This window comes from Dasypus novemcinctus, chromosome 1 (assembly GCF_030445035.2).
Source record: "Dasypus novemcinctus isolate mDasNov1 chromosome 1, mDasNov1.1.hap2, whole genome shotgun sequence".
In the NCBI taxonomy this organism is placed as follows: Eukaryota; Metazoa; Chordata; class Mammalia; order Cingulata; family Dasypodidae; genus Dasypus; species Dasypus novemcinctus.
Window position 1 is genome coordinate 72,262,246 of NC_080673.1, and position 13,330 is coordinate 72,275,575.

Genomic DNA, 13,330 nt, shown 5'->3' on the forward strand with positions numbered 1-13,330 from the left:
TTTTGCTTAGATGGAAAGCCAACACTCCTTCATGTGTAAATGGGCCACTGTGGTTCTTGCAAGCAAAGCTAGAAATTTTTCTAAGACTATTGTCAAGTCAACTCTAATACTTGAACAGAACAGTAAACTTAACATAGTTATATGCATTAGATATATGGAAGGAATTTGGATCCATTAATGTTGCCCAACTTCAACCATTTATATAAAAATACCAGTACTATTACAAATTTTCCTGGGCTACTAATTTGTCTTTGGGAAGCATCTTCTATCATTCAGTTGATCCATCCCATTCTTATACTCATCTTTACATTGTTACCGGTATATTGCAACAATAAGGCATATGGTCTCGTCACAGATAGAAACCTCCAAGCTTCAATGTAAAACTCTACATCAGTGTCTTCTGTATATTAGTTAGTCAAAGGGTTGTTGAAGCAAAGTACCAGAAATCGGTTGGCTTTTATAGAGGATATTTATATGGGGAAAAAGCTTACAGTTAAGAGGCCCTAAGGAGTGCAACTGAAGGTACCATAAGAGGCACTTTCTCACCCAAACTCTGTTGCTATGTGTTGACGCAAGATGGTGGGCGAAGTCTGTGAGGGTTCAGCCTGCCGTTTCCCTCTTAAGACTGCAGCTTCTTCCAATCTCAGCTGCTAGGCTGGCATAGGACTGGTCTCTCTTCCTGGGGCTCATTTATTTTCCCTGCTCAGCAGCTCTGTTCTTTTCACAAGGCCAGCTGTAAACTACAAGACTTAACTCTCTTCTAGGGGCTCCAGCTTCAAAACTAAGTTCTCTCCTCTGTCATGTCTTTTTCTTTATGCTCCTGTGTGTCTACGTTCATGTGAGAGTCTGTTTTATTAACCCACCAAAGGGCCTAGGACTCAATGCGGAGTCACACTCTAATGACATGATTGAACCAAAGCCCTTTTCTTAACAGCGGTTAATCAGACCCCTCAGCTGAATCTAATATAATCAAAGGGTTATCACAGCCAGAGGAACAGGCCAGTTTACAAACATAATCTATATCTCTTTTTGGAATTCATAAATAATATCAAACTACCATACTCTGTTTTAAGTTATTCTAAGAGAAAGCATATTTAAATATTCAGCTTCTGAACAAATTTAGAAAAGGTACTATGCAATAAGAAATGAAGTAAAGATTTTTGCTTTTTTTAACTTTCTGGTTTTTAAAATCCTGTAACTAAGTAATATGTAACTGATATCAAAATATATATACCCAATTCCATATAGATTAAGAGTTCCCAAATGAAGTTCTGATGATGATAAAGTTTTTCCAGCTTTTATACGTATGTATATGGATTTTACCGGTTTTATTCTGCCCAATTTTAAGACTTTATTTTTATGATAGTATGTACTGTGTGTGTGTGTGCGTATGTGTATAGGTGTGGTGTATTTGTGCATTTTCTTTCTTTTTCTTTTAAACTGAATCAATTTGTTTTATTTTTGTTTATATAATCTATTAAATCAAGAATTAAATATTTAGAATAGTCAGCCACAAGCTCATAAATAGTAAACAATTGAATTCAATTTAGTCTTAACAATTTAGTTTTAACTAATTTTTTGACTTGAGTTGAGTAGTCCATAGGGAGGTAATTGGCTTCTGGGCTGAGAATCCAGGAAGTCATGGCTCAGTCCTCTGGGTACAGTCCAACCTGGGTCTATTGTTGAGGATTATGGCAAGTGATCCTGGAGAGCCTCTTCCCCGAGTCCATGCCTTGCCTATTTTGCCATATTTTTCAACAAGTGAGTTTGCCATATACAGATTCCTGAGGATGAAATTGCCATGTGCCAAGAGGTATCTGGTGAGTTTGTACATAAATGTTCCATAAAATGGCCTTAAAAATTAATTATAAATTTTGATAACAAAGGATTCCATTTAAAAAGAAAACAAATTCCACTTCTTTGTGTAATGTGTAAGGATCATATAATTATCCTCACACTCTGATATATGAAACACCCTTCCCTGATAAAATAAATTTTATAATTCCTACTTATCTCAGCTTTGGATAAGTAGGAACTAAACCAGAGCATCCTAACCTCTCTGTGATGGTCCATTGTAACCTGACCTGAGAAAAGCCTATGAATGGGTTTACCAAAAAAAGGAGTTAAGTGTTGTCTCAAAACTTTTATTCAGATTAGGTATATTCTCTAAGATATTTGAACTAAATGACAGAGGCAGAAGATATAAATAATTTAAGAGATATGCCATATTTACACATTGGAAAACCTAACTTTAAGATGTAAATCCTTCCCAATTTTATTGATATGTTCAATGAAATTCCAGTCAGCAACACAACTGGTTTTGTGTAGGTATTTAAAAGCTGGTTTAAAAACATATTTGTAAATGCAAAGTATCTACAATAGTAAAAACATTAAAAAGAACAAAGTTGGAGGATTTTAAGATTTCGCATTGGACCTAAGGTAGATATATTGATCAAGGGAGCAGGATCAATAGTTCAGAAATAGATCTACATATACATAGTCATTTCAAACAGGGTGCCAAGGAGAAAGGAAAGAATTTCAACCTCAATCCTTACCTCATGTCATACCCTATATTTAATGCAAAATGAATCATAGATGTAAATATAAAAACAAAAAATACATAAAACCTTAGAAATGATTCTTCATTTTAAGGTAGGCAAAAATTTCATAGTCAATATGCAAACTTCACTTAAGAGAAAAAAATTATAACTGAAGACTAGAAATAATCTAATTATCTGTTAACAGGAGAATGGTTTACCACGTTGGCCTATATTAACATAATGGAATTTTACTCAGCAGTAACAAGAATGAGTGAATTACTGACCACACAATTATATGATTAAGTTCTAAAACAGAGAGAATCAAAGAAGCCAGGCACAAAATAGAATACCCTAAATGCTTCTTTTCATATAGATTTTTTTTTACATTTTTATACCCCCCCCAGGTGACTCCCTCGTCTGTTTGCTCATTGGTTTTTGCTCACATATAGAATTCTTGACTATGTGAAAATAATCTCTAGTGAAAAAGAATACATTATTGGTTGCTAGGATATGAGGAAACCTCTTGAGGTGATAACAATATTCTATATCTTGGTTGAGATGATAGTTTTACAGATATACAATTGTCAAAGTGTTTAAAAAAGAATACTTAAAATAGGTGCATGTTATTGTATATGCATAATAACAATGAACTTGATTTCAAAAATAAATAAATACTGAGAAATTAATTGCTAGAAAACCCACCAAGAAATGCTAAAGGAAGATTTCCAAGAGAAGGAAAATGATCCAGATGTAATCATGGTGAGGCAAAAGTAATTTTAAAGCATAAACACACACACAGACACAAGAAAAGATAATTAAGTGAGTAAAACTAAATATAACAACTTTTGTAGCATTTAAAGTACATATAGAATTGAACTATATGGAAAAATAAAAAACAGGAGAGATATAAATGCAGTTAAAAGCTTTAAGTTCCTCTAATATCGAGAAAGAATTAAATTATTAATTTAGACTCTTATAGTCACCTATAAGATAATAAAGGATAATAATAAAGGATAACCACTGAAACAAGAGTGAAGGAATATATAGAGACATATATGCTTTTTTTTCTGCATTCATTCTGAGTTTGCTTAAACTTTTATAGCTTACATTCCTATCTTCCTTTTCCCACATCCAGGACTCTGAGAATGATATAAATAGAATATTATATGATTGTTCCTTTGCTTTAACCCATATCACACATAAAACATTCTCAATATAACATTGCCAATACTATAAAAATACTGAAAAAAGATTCTAAAAATTTTTTAACTGAAAAAAAGGTAAAAATTTTTAATCTGCTCTCCCTATTTTCTCCACACTTTTTATAGTTCTGCAAATATATTATCAGATTATAAAGCTACTATTCTCTGCCATATAGTCTCATTTAGACATACTTTAAAAGTAAGTATTTATTTAATATTTGCTGCAAATCTTCAGATTGATGTCTCTCTAGTCTCTGACCATCTAACACATTCTCCAGTAAATATCTAAAGAAGGATTAATGAGAACAATTTTCCCTGAGTTCTTGCATGTAGAAAACAATACATCTGCAGTCTCCATAATCAAAAGTCAGTTTGGCTGAATATAAAATTTCAGGTTCACATTTTATTTCCTTAATTTTCTTTTTCCTTTTTATATTGCAATTTATTCTGGCATAAAGTATATATGACACAATTTCTGATGATAACTCCGATTTTTCTCTTATAGTCTTTTTTCCTGGATGTCCAAAACACTTTTCTTTTTAATTTGAAATTAAACGCAGGCTGACCCTGCCGTCCACTCCCAGGAGCAGTGATGGTGGGCAGCTCTGCACTGTGGCCTTTGGCCCAGGAGGCGGGCTCGGCGCTGCTAACTTTGAAGCAGTTGGCTCTCCAAGAGGACCAGGAGAACAGCAACTCCAAGAAGGCGGAGCCTTCCCAGCAACCACCTCCCCGGCGGAGTCCGCAGAGTCGAAGGTCCAGTGCTGGAGTAGAGGCCCAGGACACGATGGGTTTCACCTTTTAAGGATCTCCCTGTAAATGGTGAGCATGTCACTGTTCCCCCTTGGAAAGCAACCACTAAACAGCCTGCTTTCACCATTCATGTGGATGAAGCAGAAAAAGAGACTTATATTAGGGCAGCAGAATCTAAACAAACAGAATATGAAGAAGTCTTGGTTTTTAAGTCAGCTGTTACTTTACCTGGACCAAGAAAACAGTTGGTACCCTTGATCACCCAATAGACGGTAGATTTTTATGTTTTGTTTTGTTTTGTTTTGTTTTGTTTTTTTGGTTGTTGTTTTTATAGCAAGAGAATTTAATGTAGAGCGAAAGATGGGATTGTGGGCATGCTGGGACGAGTCGCAGGCATCATATCCTGAATGGTAGTTTTGAATCTCCACACACTTTGGAAAATTCAGTTGTTTTAGAAGATGAAAAACCAGTGTGTGCTAATGAATTACCACATTACCAAGAGGTCATTCATACATACCTTAGGGCAGTGGAGGTTAAATGCAAGTCTAAAGTGGCTTTCATGAAGAAACAGCCAGATATCATGAACAGTATGAGGGCTATTCTCATGGACTGACTAGGGAAGCATATAAATATGAACTACACTGATAGGTTCCTTTTGTCCCTGTCAATGTTGAGGGGGAAACTTCAGCCTGTGGGCACTGCTGCTATTCTATTAACTTCAAAGTTTGAAGAAACACCCCCCAAAATGTATCATTTGTATACATTACAAATGATATCTATGCCAAGAAAAAAGTTCTAAGAATGGGACATGCATTTGTGAACGTCCTTGTTTTTGACCTAGCAGCACCAACAGTAGATCAATTTCTTACACAACACTTTGTGCATCAGCAGCCTGCAAACTGCACAGTTGAAAGTTTAGCAGATATTTTATGCAGAGTTAAGTTTGATAGATGCCGATCTGTACCTAAAGTATTTCTCATCAGTTATTGCTGGAACAACCTTTCATATAGCACTCTATATACTCAATGGGCAAAGCTGGCCCGAGTCATTAGTATGAAAGACTGAATATACCCTGAAAAGTCTTAAGTCTTGTCTCATGGACCTTCACCAGACCTACCTCACAGTACCACAGCATGCACAACAGTCAATAAGAGAAAAGTACAGACATTCAAAGTATTATGGTGTTTCTCTCTCCAACCCACCAGAGACCATAATAGGTAACAGTAAAAAGATTATCTTTTTTTTCTAAGATGTAAATCATTCAAAGTGTATTGTGTACAGTTTTTATCTTAGGTTTTAATTTTATGATCTTTCTGATTATAGAAGTTATGGTCAATTACTAAGTAGGATAGCTATTACTTTTTAAAAATATATTTTTATTTTTAAAGAAGTTTTAGATTACATAACTATTATATCAAAAACATAGGGGATTCCCATATGCACACTCCCATCACCATCTCACACTTGCCAACATTAACAACATCTTTCATTACTGTGGTACATGTATTACAATAGATGAAAACATATTGAAGCATTGTACTAACCATGCACTATAGTTTACATTATAGTTTACACTTTGCCCTGTGCAATTTTATAGGATTTGACATAATGTACAATGGCCTGTATCCTGTATTGCAATGTCATGCAGGACAATTCCAAAGTCCTAAAAATGCCCCCGTTTTGCACATATTCTTTCTCCTTCCCCTCTGAAACTCTGGTGACCACTGCCCTCTTATATCAATGATAGAAGTTCTTCCATCGCTAGAATAATCATAAATCTACATTAGTTCACAGTTGCTTTCTACCCTTCTGCTTGTTCATTCCTCAATCTTGAGGATTTGTGGATGTTATTGCCCACCCTGACTCTGATTGAGAGAGGGTTTAGATCCCATGGGGCATATGGATGGAACTATATTGATTGCAGTTGCAGACACTCTCCACTTCCTGGGATAGGTGTTCTCCCTTATCATCCTTTTGTTAGTTGTCCTGGGTGAGTCTAATGAACTGGTGAGTAGGAGTTGCAACTCTGCTGAGATTCAAGGTTCAACCTGCATATGAACAGCTAGAATATTTAAGCCTCTGGGACATATATTTAACAAGTAAAGTGCTAATTATAGGTTCAAATAAAAAGGGCAGAAGAGCCATGTATAGGGAAATTATAAATGAGTCTAACTCTGTTACATTGGGGAGCATACATTCCAAAGTAAGATCCACTGACAGCATGCCAAATTCCTGAGATTGTCTGCCCTTCCTATCACATCTAGATGGCTCTAGAGTCCTCTGGAGCCCCTCTGTTTGAGTTACTGTTTACTATGTCAGTCAATGAGATCCTGCTGAGACATGAATAATCATAATCTTTGGAATGACTTCCCAATTTACTTTGAAGTCTCTTAGCCATAAAAACTCATTACATTTCCCCCTTTAAGTCAAGGACTTTTCCAGATTCATTGCCAGTCAGTTCTTGGTAATAATCTCTCAGTACCAGGGAGGCTCATCCCCAGGAGTCATGTTCCATGCAGGGGGGAAGGTAGTGCATTTATATGCTGAATTTGACTTAGAGAAAGGCCACATTTGAGTAATAAATATGTATTTTACATAATATATATATATATTGCTTAATATTTGCAAGCTGGAAAATATTAAATATCTATCAGAATGGACAAATGATCTTATACAATAGAATACTATATAGAAATAAATTTTTTTTAAAACTGCTGCTAGATACAATTGGATGCATGAATCCCAAAGACACAATGTTGAGAAGAATAAGGCAGACATGGTAGAAAAATGGCTACTGGATTGCATTTATATAGAGGCAAAACCAATCAATGGTGATAGAAGTCAGAATGGTGGGTTACTTCTGTGGAAAATGGCTATGTGGGGGTGGAAGCACAAAGGAGATTTCCAGAGTACTGGCAATTTTTTATCTGAATGGAGGTTACAAAGGTAGAATCTTTCTATGTAGAAAACCACTGAACTGTACATTGAAGATTCATGTGCTTTTGTTTATATATGCTGTACTTAAAAATGTAGGCCTTTAAATAGTTTTAGATAATTTTTAGCATTAAGGAATTGTTTGATGCTAGTTTAGCCACCTTTTAAAAGAAATGCATGATGTTTTCCTTTTATCCCCATATATTTGTTTTCTTGTGACAAAATGAATCAGTTTTTTTTAACAAGACCACTTCTTATCTTTAAACACACAAATTTATTCCTATACTTGCACTGTGTTTTATGTTATGTTACTCCACCATTTAACTATCTAACTGGATATCTAACTGGATTTTCCCCTAAGAATTTAGGAAAAAGTATGAAACCGAACAGCTCAGATTAGTCGCTAACTCCCCACTTTACAAAGGTTTCCTTGGAATTCTACTTTCGATGATGCTAATGCTGATAAAAATGACAATTCTTGAAAAAAAAAAGTTTAACGCATTACTACTATGAAGTAATACTGAAAACAAAGAATATGTTGTTTAATATTAGCTAAATCTACATTTTTTTTTCAATCCTACATAATTTTTAAAATGAAATGGGTTATCTTACAGGGGGAATTTGCAAATAGAACCATAAGCAAATTTCCTATGATTTTCTTGCAGTTAATCTTGCATATCTACAAACTCAACTTAAATGATTGGAAAGCTTAAAAATAGGCCAATAACTTTTCTTTAATTCTTCAAAAGTGCCTGCTTAGTCCTTTTGAGACAGCTGTGCTTGTTGCCTAGTTGTTACTCTCAGTGCGTATGAATGTAGGCCAATATCAAAGCATACTTTTTTTTATTTGAAAAATTAATAAAATACTATAAACTTGCAGGTTTTGAGTGATGCTTTATGAAAATCCAAAAGGGTAAAGATATGTTAAAAATGCCTACTACCATAAGTAAGCATCATAAAATGCCTAGGGTAAAGATAAGTTAAAAAGGCCCTCTATCATAAGTGGCTCAATAATGGGAAGCCACTGTTTTATATTTGTACTATTGTTCTTTTTCCCTTAAATCCAAAGGGAGAGATCATTTTCTGGCTTTTTTCTTTGTTATTTAATTCTAAGACTCTCCACTTAAAAAGACGTTATGACAATGAAGATTTATCTTAGAAGACCTCAATACAGTATTTCTGAACTCACGTGCCATTTCCTGGGAAAAAGTTAGATGAGGGGGGTTTTCCTGATTTACTTGGAATTAATTTTAGCAAAATGGTTGTACACCATTGTTTGTAGCTGTCCATTTCATAATAAAGCAAGGGTTAGAGTACCAAAACATGCAGATCTATTGCACATGATGCTCTTGTTTCTATGTAAAAAAAAAAAAAATGCTCTAGATGCTTTTAAGTTATACTATTTACTTTCATTTATACAGCTGTATCTATTTCATCTTGTTCTTAACAGCTGCAGCACCAAATTTCTTTGGCAGAGATTCACTTCTTCACATATTTTAAAAGATTATTTGCTTTTTCCAGTTAGTGTATGGTAAGGAAAGGTCAATCCATCATCAGAAATTATCTGATGTTATTTGGTGCAGTATGTCATTATCGCTTTATATATATTTTATATGCTTTATATATATTTATATATATTACTTCTTTTAAATGATATAAAGATCATTATATATATATATATATTACTCCTTCTTTTAAATGATATAAAGATCCTGCCATTACGTTGGCCATATAGTTCACCATTTTAAAATGTTTCCATTTTTCACCTTAACATACGTAGGATTGCGTAGTGTACAGAGGGCCTATTTTTCCCATCTTCAGTATTTTGTACATGTGCTTGATATGTTATGCAAGATAAATTAAACCATAATGGTTATTATGCTTTTTTTGTCTAGCTGTGCAGCAATTAAACCATACAAAATGGATCACCACAATATAAATCATAAACAAAATCAAGAACAACATATTCCTGACATTTTGAGATACTAAAATGACTTGAGAAGGAGAGTTTTGCATTTCCTTTATAAGAAGGTGAAGAGAGTTAAATAAGAGTTTACAAATTACCAATTTACTTACACAGGCTATCTAATTCAACATAACCATGCCTCTGTGAGAGAGGTATTTTTACTTCCATGGTCTTGATGAAAAAAAATACTTAATTATTTACTGAAGGTAATCCAATTTGAAAATCATGAGACTGAGAGTTTAGTACTTATATTTTTGTCTGAAAATGCCTCAACTTTTCCCTTATAGGATTCTAACCCAGAGAAAGACCTTTCTTAGGCAGAGAAGTCACAGACTTGTATGAAGAGCAATATTTTCTGAGTAGGTGAATATTTCTACGGGAAGGGATTAGTTTTTATTGAAATTACAATTCATACAGTATTAGAAATAATTTATCTTCAGCAAACTGGAAAGTGTAAAGACTCTAAATAGCTAGAACACCCTTCTAGTCACCTACAAAAGCCTAATCTCTTAAAAAAATCAGAAGTGGTTCATCACAAAAGGCAACCTTGTGAATAACAATTATCTACAGGAGACCTCACTCCTTCCCAAATCCTGCAATTTTTACTTGGCTTGTATTCTGAGAATGGACTGAATGAAATGAAACCTAGTGTGAGACTTTCATCTTGCATCACTTAATACTGTTTCACTGTTATCTCGTCCATGAGAACCCATTTTTGCTTTAAAAAGACTTTTCCGAATGAATTTCATTTCCTCTTGCACTTTACATTTACTAGAAATCAAGTACACAATTACATTTCCACCCAATGATAACCACCCACTATTACTAAACAAGCTTATATAGTTGTGCTCTAACATGAAACCTAAAAAAATCTATAAATTTTACATGAAATGGTTTGATTTTCGGGTGACAAATTCCCTTCATTCCACTAGGAAAAGTGGATCCCAAGTCTGAAACTCAGGTAACTAATATAGCTTTGAGATCCAATGACACCATGCAGGCACTTTGACATGGGTTTTGACCTCTGCTATCTCTGCATACTATTATTATAGAATTTACGCTATTGATTAGAAATGTCCAATGCAGTTTAACATTAATGATTTATAGTATTAAAACTAACAAAAATTTTAATAATAATCAGTGTTTTAAAAATATGTCTCCGTGTTTTAACCACAATGACCATGAAGTTAAAGAGAGACAGAGGTAAATTTAATCTACATAAAACCCTTGACCTATATAGAAGAAAACCAGAAGATACCATTTCATTCTTTGCTAATTGAAAACATAGACTTACAAGTATGTTGCAAAGAAAGTTAAATGTTACTTTAGTATAATTAAAACCAGTAGGAAAAGTTTCCTGCACAGACAAAAAAGAAAAAAGAAAATAGAAAACCTGAAAGAAGAAAGGAAAGAAGGACAGGAGGAAGGAAAGAGAGAAAGAAGGAAGGAAGGCAAGCAAACAAGTTCAGGGACACAAAGAATCAAATTGAGAGATAGAAATGATTATTTAAAAATCACAGTAAAAACAGAACCCAATGCAAAAAAAGTTAAAGTAAACATATTAGCTAGGGCAATATATTAGTGATTAAAGTCAGTGGTCTTTAAACATTTTGCTCTTGCATTCCTAGAGGAATTGTGGAAAACATATGTTCTTTCCAGATATTTTAAATTTTAAATAGTTGCAAAAGGTTTGATGTCTGGCATTTTGCAATTATTGAGATTTGAAAACAGAACTCATTGATGTGGATTGAATTTTGTATGCTAGTTTGGATACATTCTTGTTCTTGGTTTGCATTCTAATGGGTGTGGGCCCATTGTAAATAAATCTCAAAATGTTCCTTCATTTAAGATGTGGCCCAACTAAATCAAGTTGGGCTTTAATCCAGATTAATGAAGTTCTTTTTAAGCACAGTAAAAGTCAAACAGAGAGAAGGCAGGCGGAGCAGCCAGAAGCTGGAAGTCAAGGGAACCCAGAAGAGAAAGGAGAAGATGCTGCCATGTATATTGCCATTTTATGGTAAAACCAAGGGACCCCAAAATTTTGGGCCAGCCAAAAAGCTCTGATACCAAGAGAAAGCAAGCCTTCTAGCCTTTGATTCCATGAGCAAATGAATTTCTCTTGTTAAGCCAACCTATTCCATGATATTTGTTTTAGGAGCCAGGAAACTATAAGCATGGTAAGATTGGGGTACAAAAGGAGTATGCTGCAGCCCCTTGTGATATTTCTGGGTGAACTAAGGTATCCATATTTGAAGATCATTGGTCTGAAATATATTATTGAAAGACAGAGACTGTCTGTCACAATTTTTTAAAAATACAGTTATACTCAGCTAAGATGGAGTTGAAGAGGGACAACCACCACACCATGGAGCCTAGAGTGATTACAACTGAAAATGGGAGGATTGCATCCAGCATCCATGTGGAATCTGAGCCTCCTCTTGACATAGAGGTGCAATGGACACAACCAATCCAATGTCCACATAGAAGAGGTAGCATTGGATTGGGAAAAGTGGACATGGTAGACGATGGGTATGGGGAAAGGCAGGAAGAGATGAGAGGTGGAGGCGTCTTTGGGACATGGAGCTGCCCTGGATGGTGCTTCAGAGGTAATCACCGGACATTGTAAATCCTCACAGGGCCCACTGGATGGAATGGAGGAGAGTATGGGCCATGATGTGAACCATTGTCTATGAGGTGCAGAGGTGCCCAAAGATGTACTTACCAAATCCAATGGATGTGTCATGATGATGGGAACGAGTGTTGTTGGGGGGGGGGAGAGGGGGGGGTGGGGGAGTGGGGTTGAATGGGACCTCACATATATATTTTTAATGTAATATTATTACAAAGTCAATAAAAAATAAAAATAAAAAAAAATCAATAGAAGTATACCATAAAAAAAAAAATAAAGTACAATCATCTTTTTAAAAAAAAAAAATCCAGTTATGATTTTATAGCAGATATTCTAAAGCAAAAGCCTTTACATAAAGAGAAAATTGAGAAAATTATGGGTAATATTATGTAGCTAATACAATTTTACATTTAGTTAATTATCCTAAGTATCCTTATCTTACCACTATAAGCTGCCAGGGTTGATGAGAGGCTGGCCGCTGGAAATGGCCAAGGCTATGGTCAGCCAGAAGATACAAGGTCTTAAATGTAAAGCAGATCAGATGTGATGTTAAACATCAGAGCAAAAATCCATCTGTAGTGGAAACCAAGTTTTGATTCACTATAAAATGGCAGAAAACTTAAGCTGAAAACTAAGGAGAATATGCAATCATTCCACACAAATGCATGGAGATGCCTATCCAGTTACTAAACTACCATTTCAATTAGGGGTAATTAACTAATGGGCTTTTGGGGATATCAGAGTCTGCCCCTGTGGGTGAGTATCCAAAGATCTCAAAAGTAACTTCTATGAACTGACATTCATACCTGATACAAAGTTCAAAAATGTAAGAAAAGAGATCTTGGCAAAGAGTGAAAATAGTTTTTATGGCTCTTTTTGACATGTCTTAGAAATAATAATGTCAGCTATGTATAGTTTAGTTTGGAATTAAAATCTATTCAGTTTCACAAGTGATTCATGATAACACAGTCCTGAAGGACTCAGAAATACATATTGGAACAAGCTGTTAAAAACAATTTGAACCTATAACCTTTGCTTTGATTTCTTCAGGGCCCTCAGAAAAAAGGATTCAGCACACAATCCCCCCCAAAAATCCTTCCATTCGCATATAAATACATCCCAGTTTTTAACATTAAAAAATAAAAACATGCAGCCCAAACCTCCTCTGCCCAACTCCAAACTCTCCAGTTTCCAGAGTTCCAACCTCCCTGGACATTTACCATGCTGCATATTTAAAATAATCACTGCATTTCTTCCTCCAGCTCATTCTGCAATGAAATGAATTCTGCCTCCACCTTTATCCCTTCCT

At 34.8% G+C, this 13,330-nt stretch overlaps 1 pseudogene; it reads left to right on the plus strand.

Moving 5' to 3' along the window:
- The first annotated feature begins 4,334 nt into the window (after positions 1 to 4,334).
- LOC101417700 (cyclin-A2 pseudogene) lies at positions 4,335 to 5,741 on the plus strand (annotated as a pseudogene).
- The last annotated feature ends 7,589 nt before the right edge of the window (positions 5,742 to 13,330 follow it).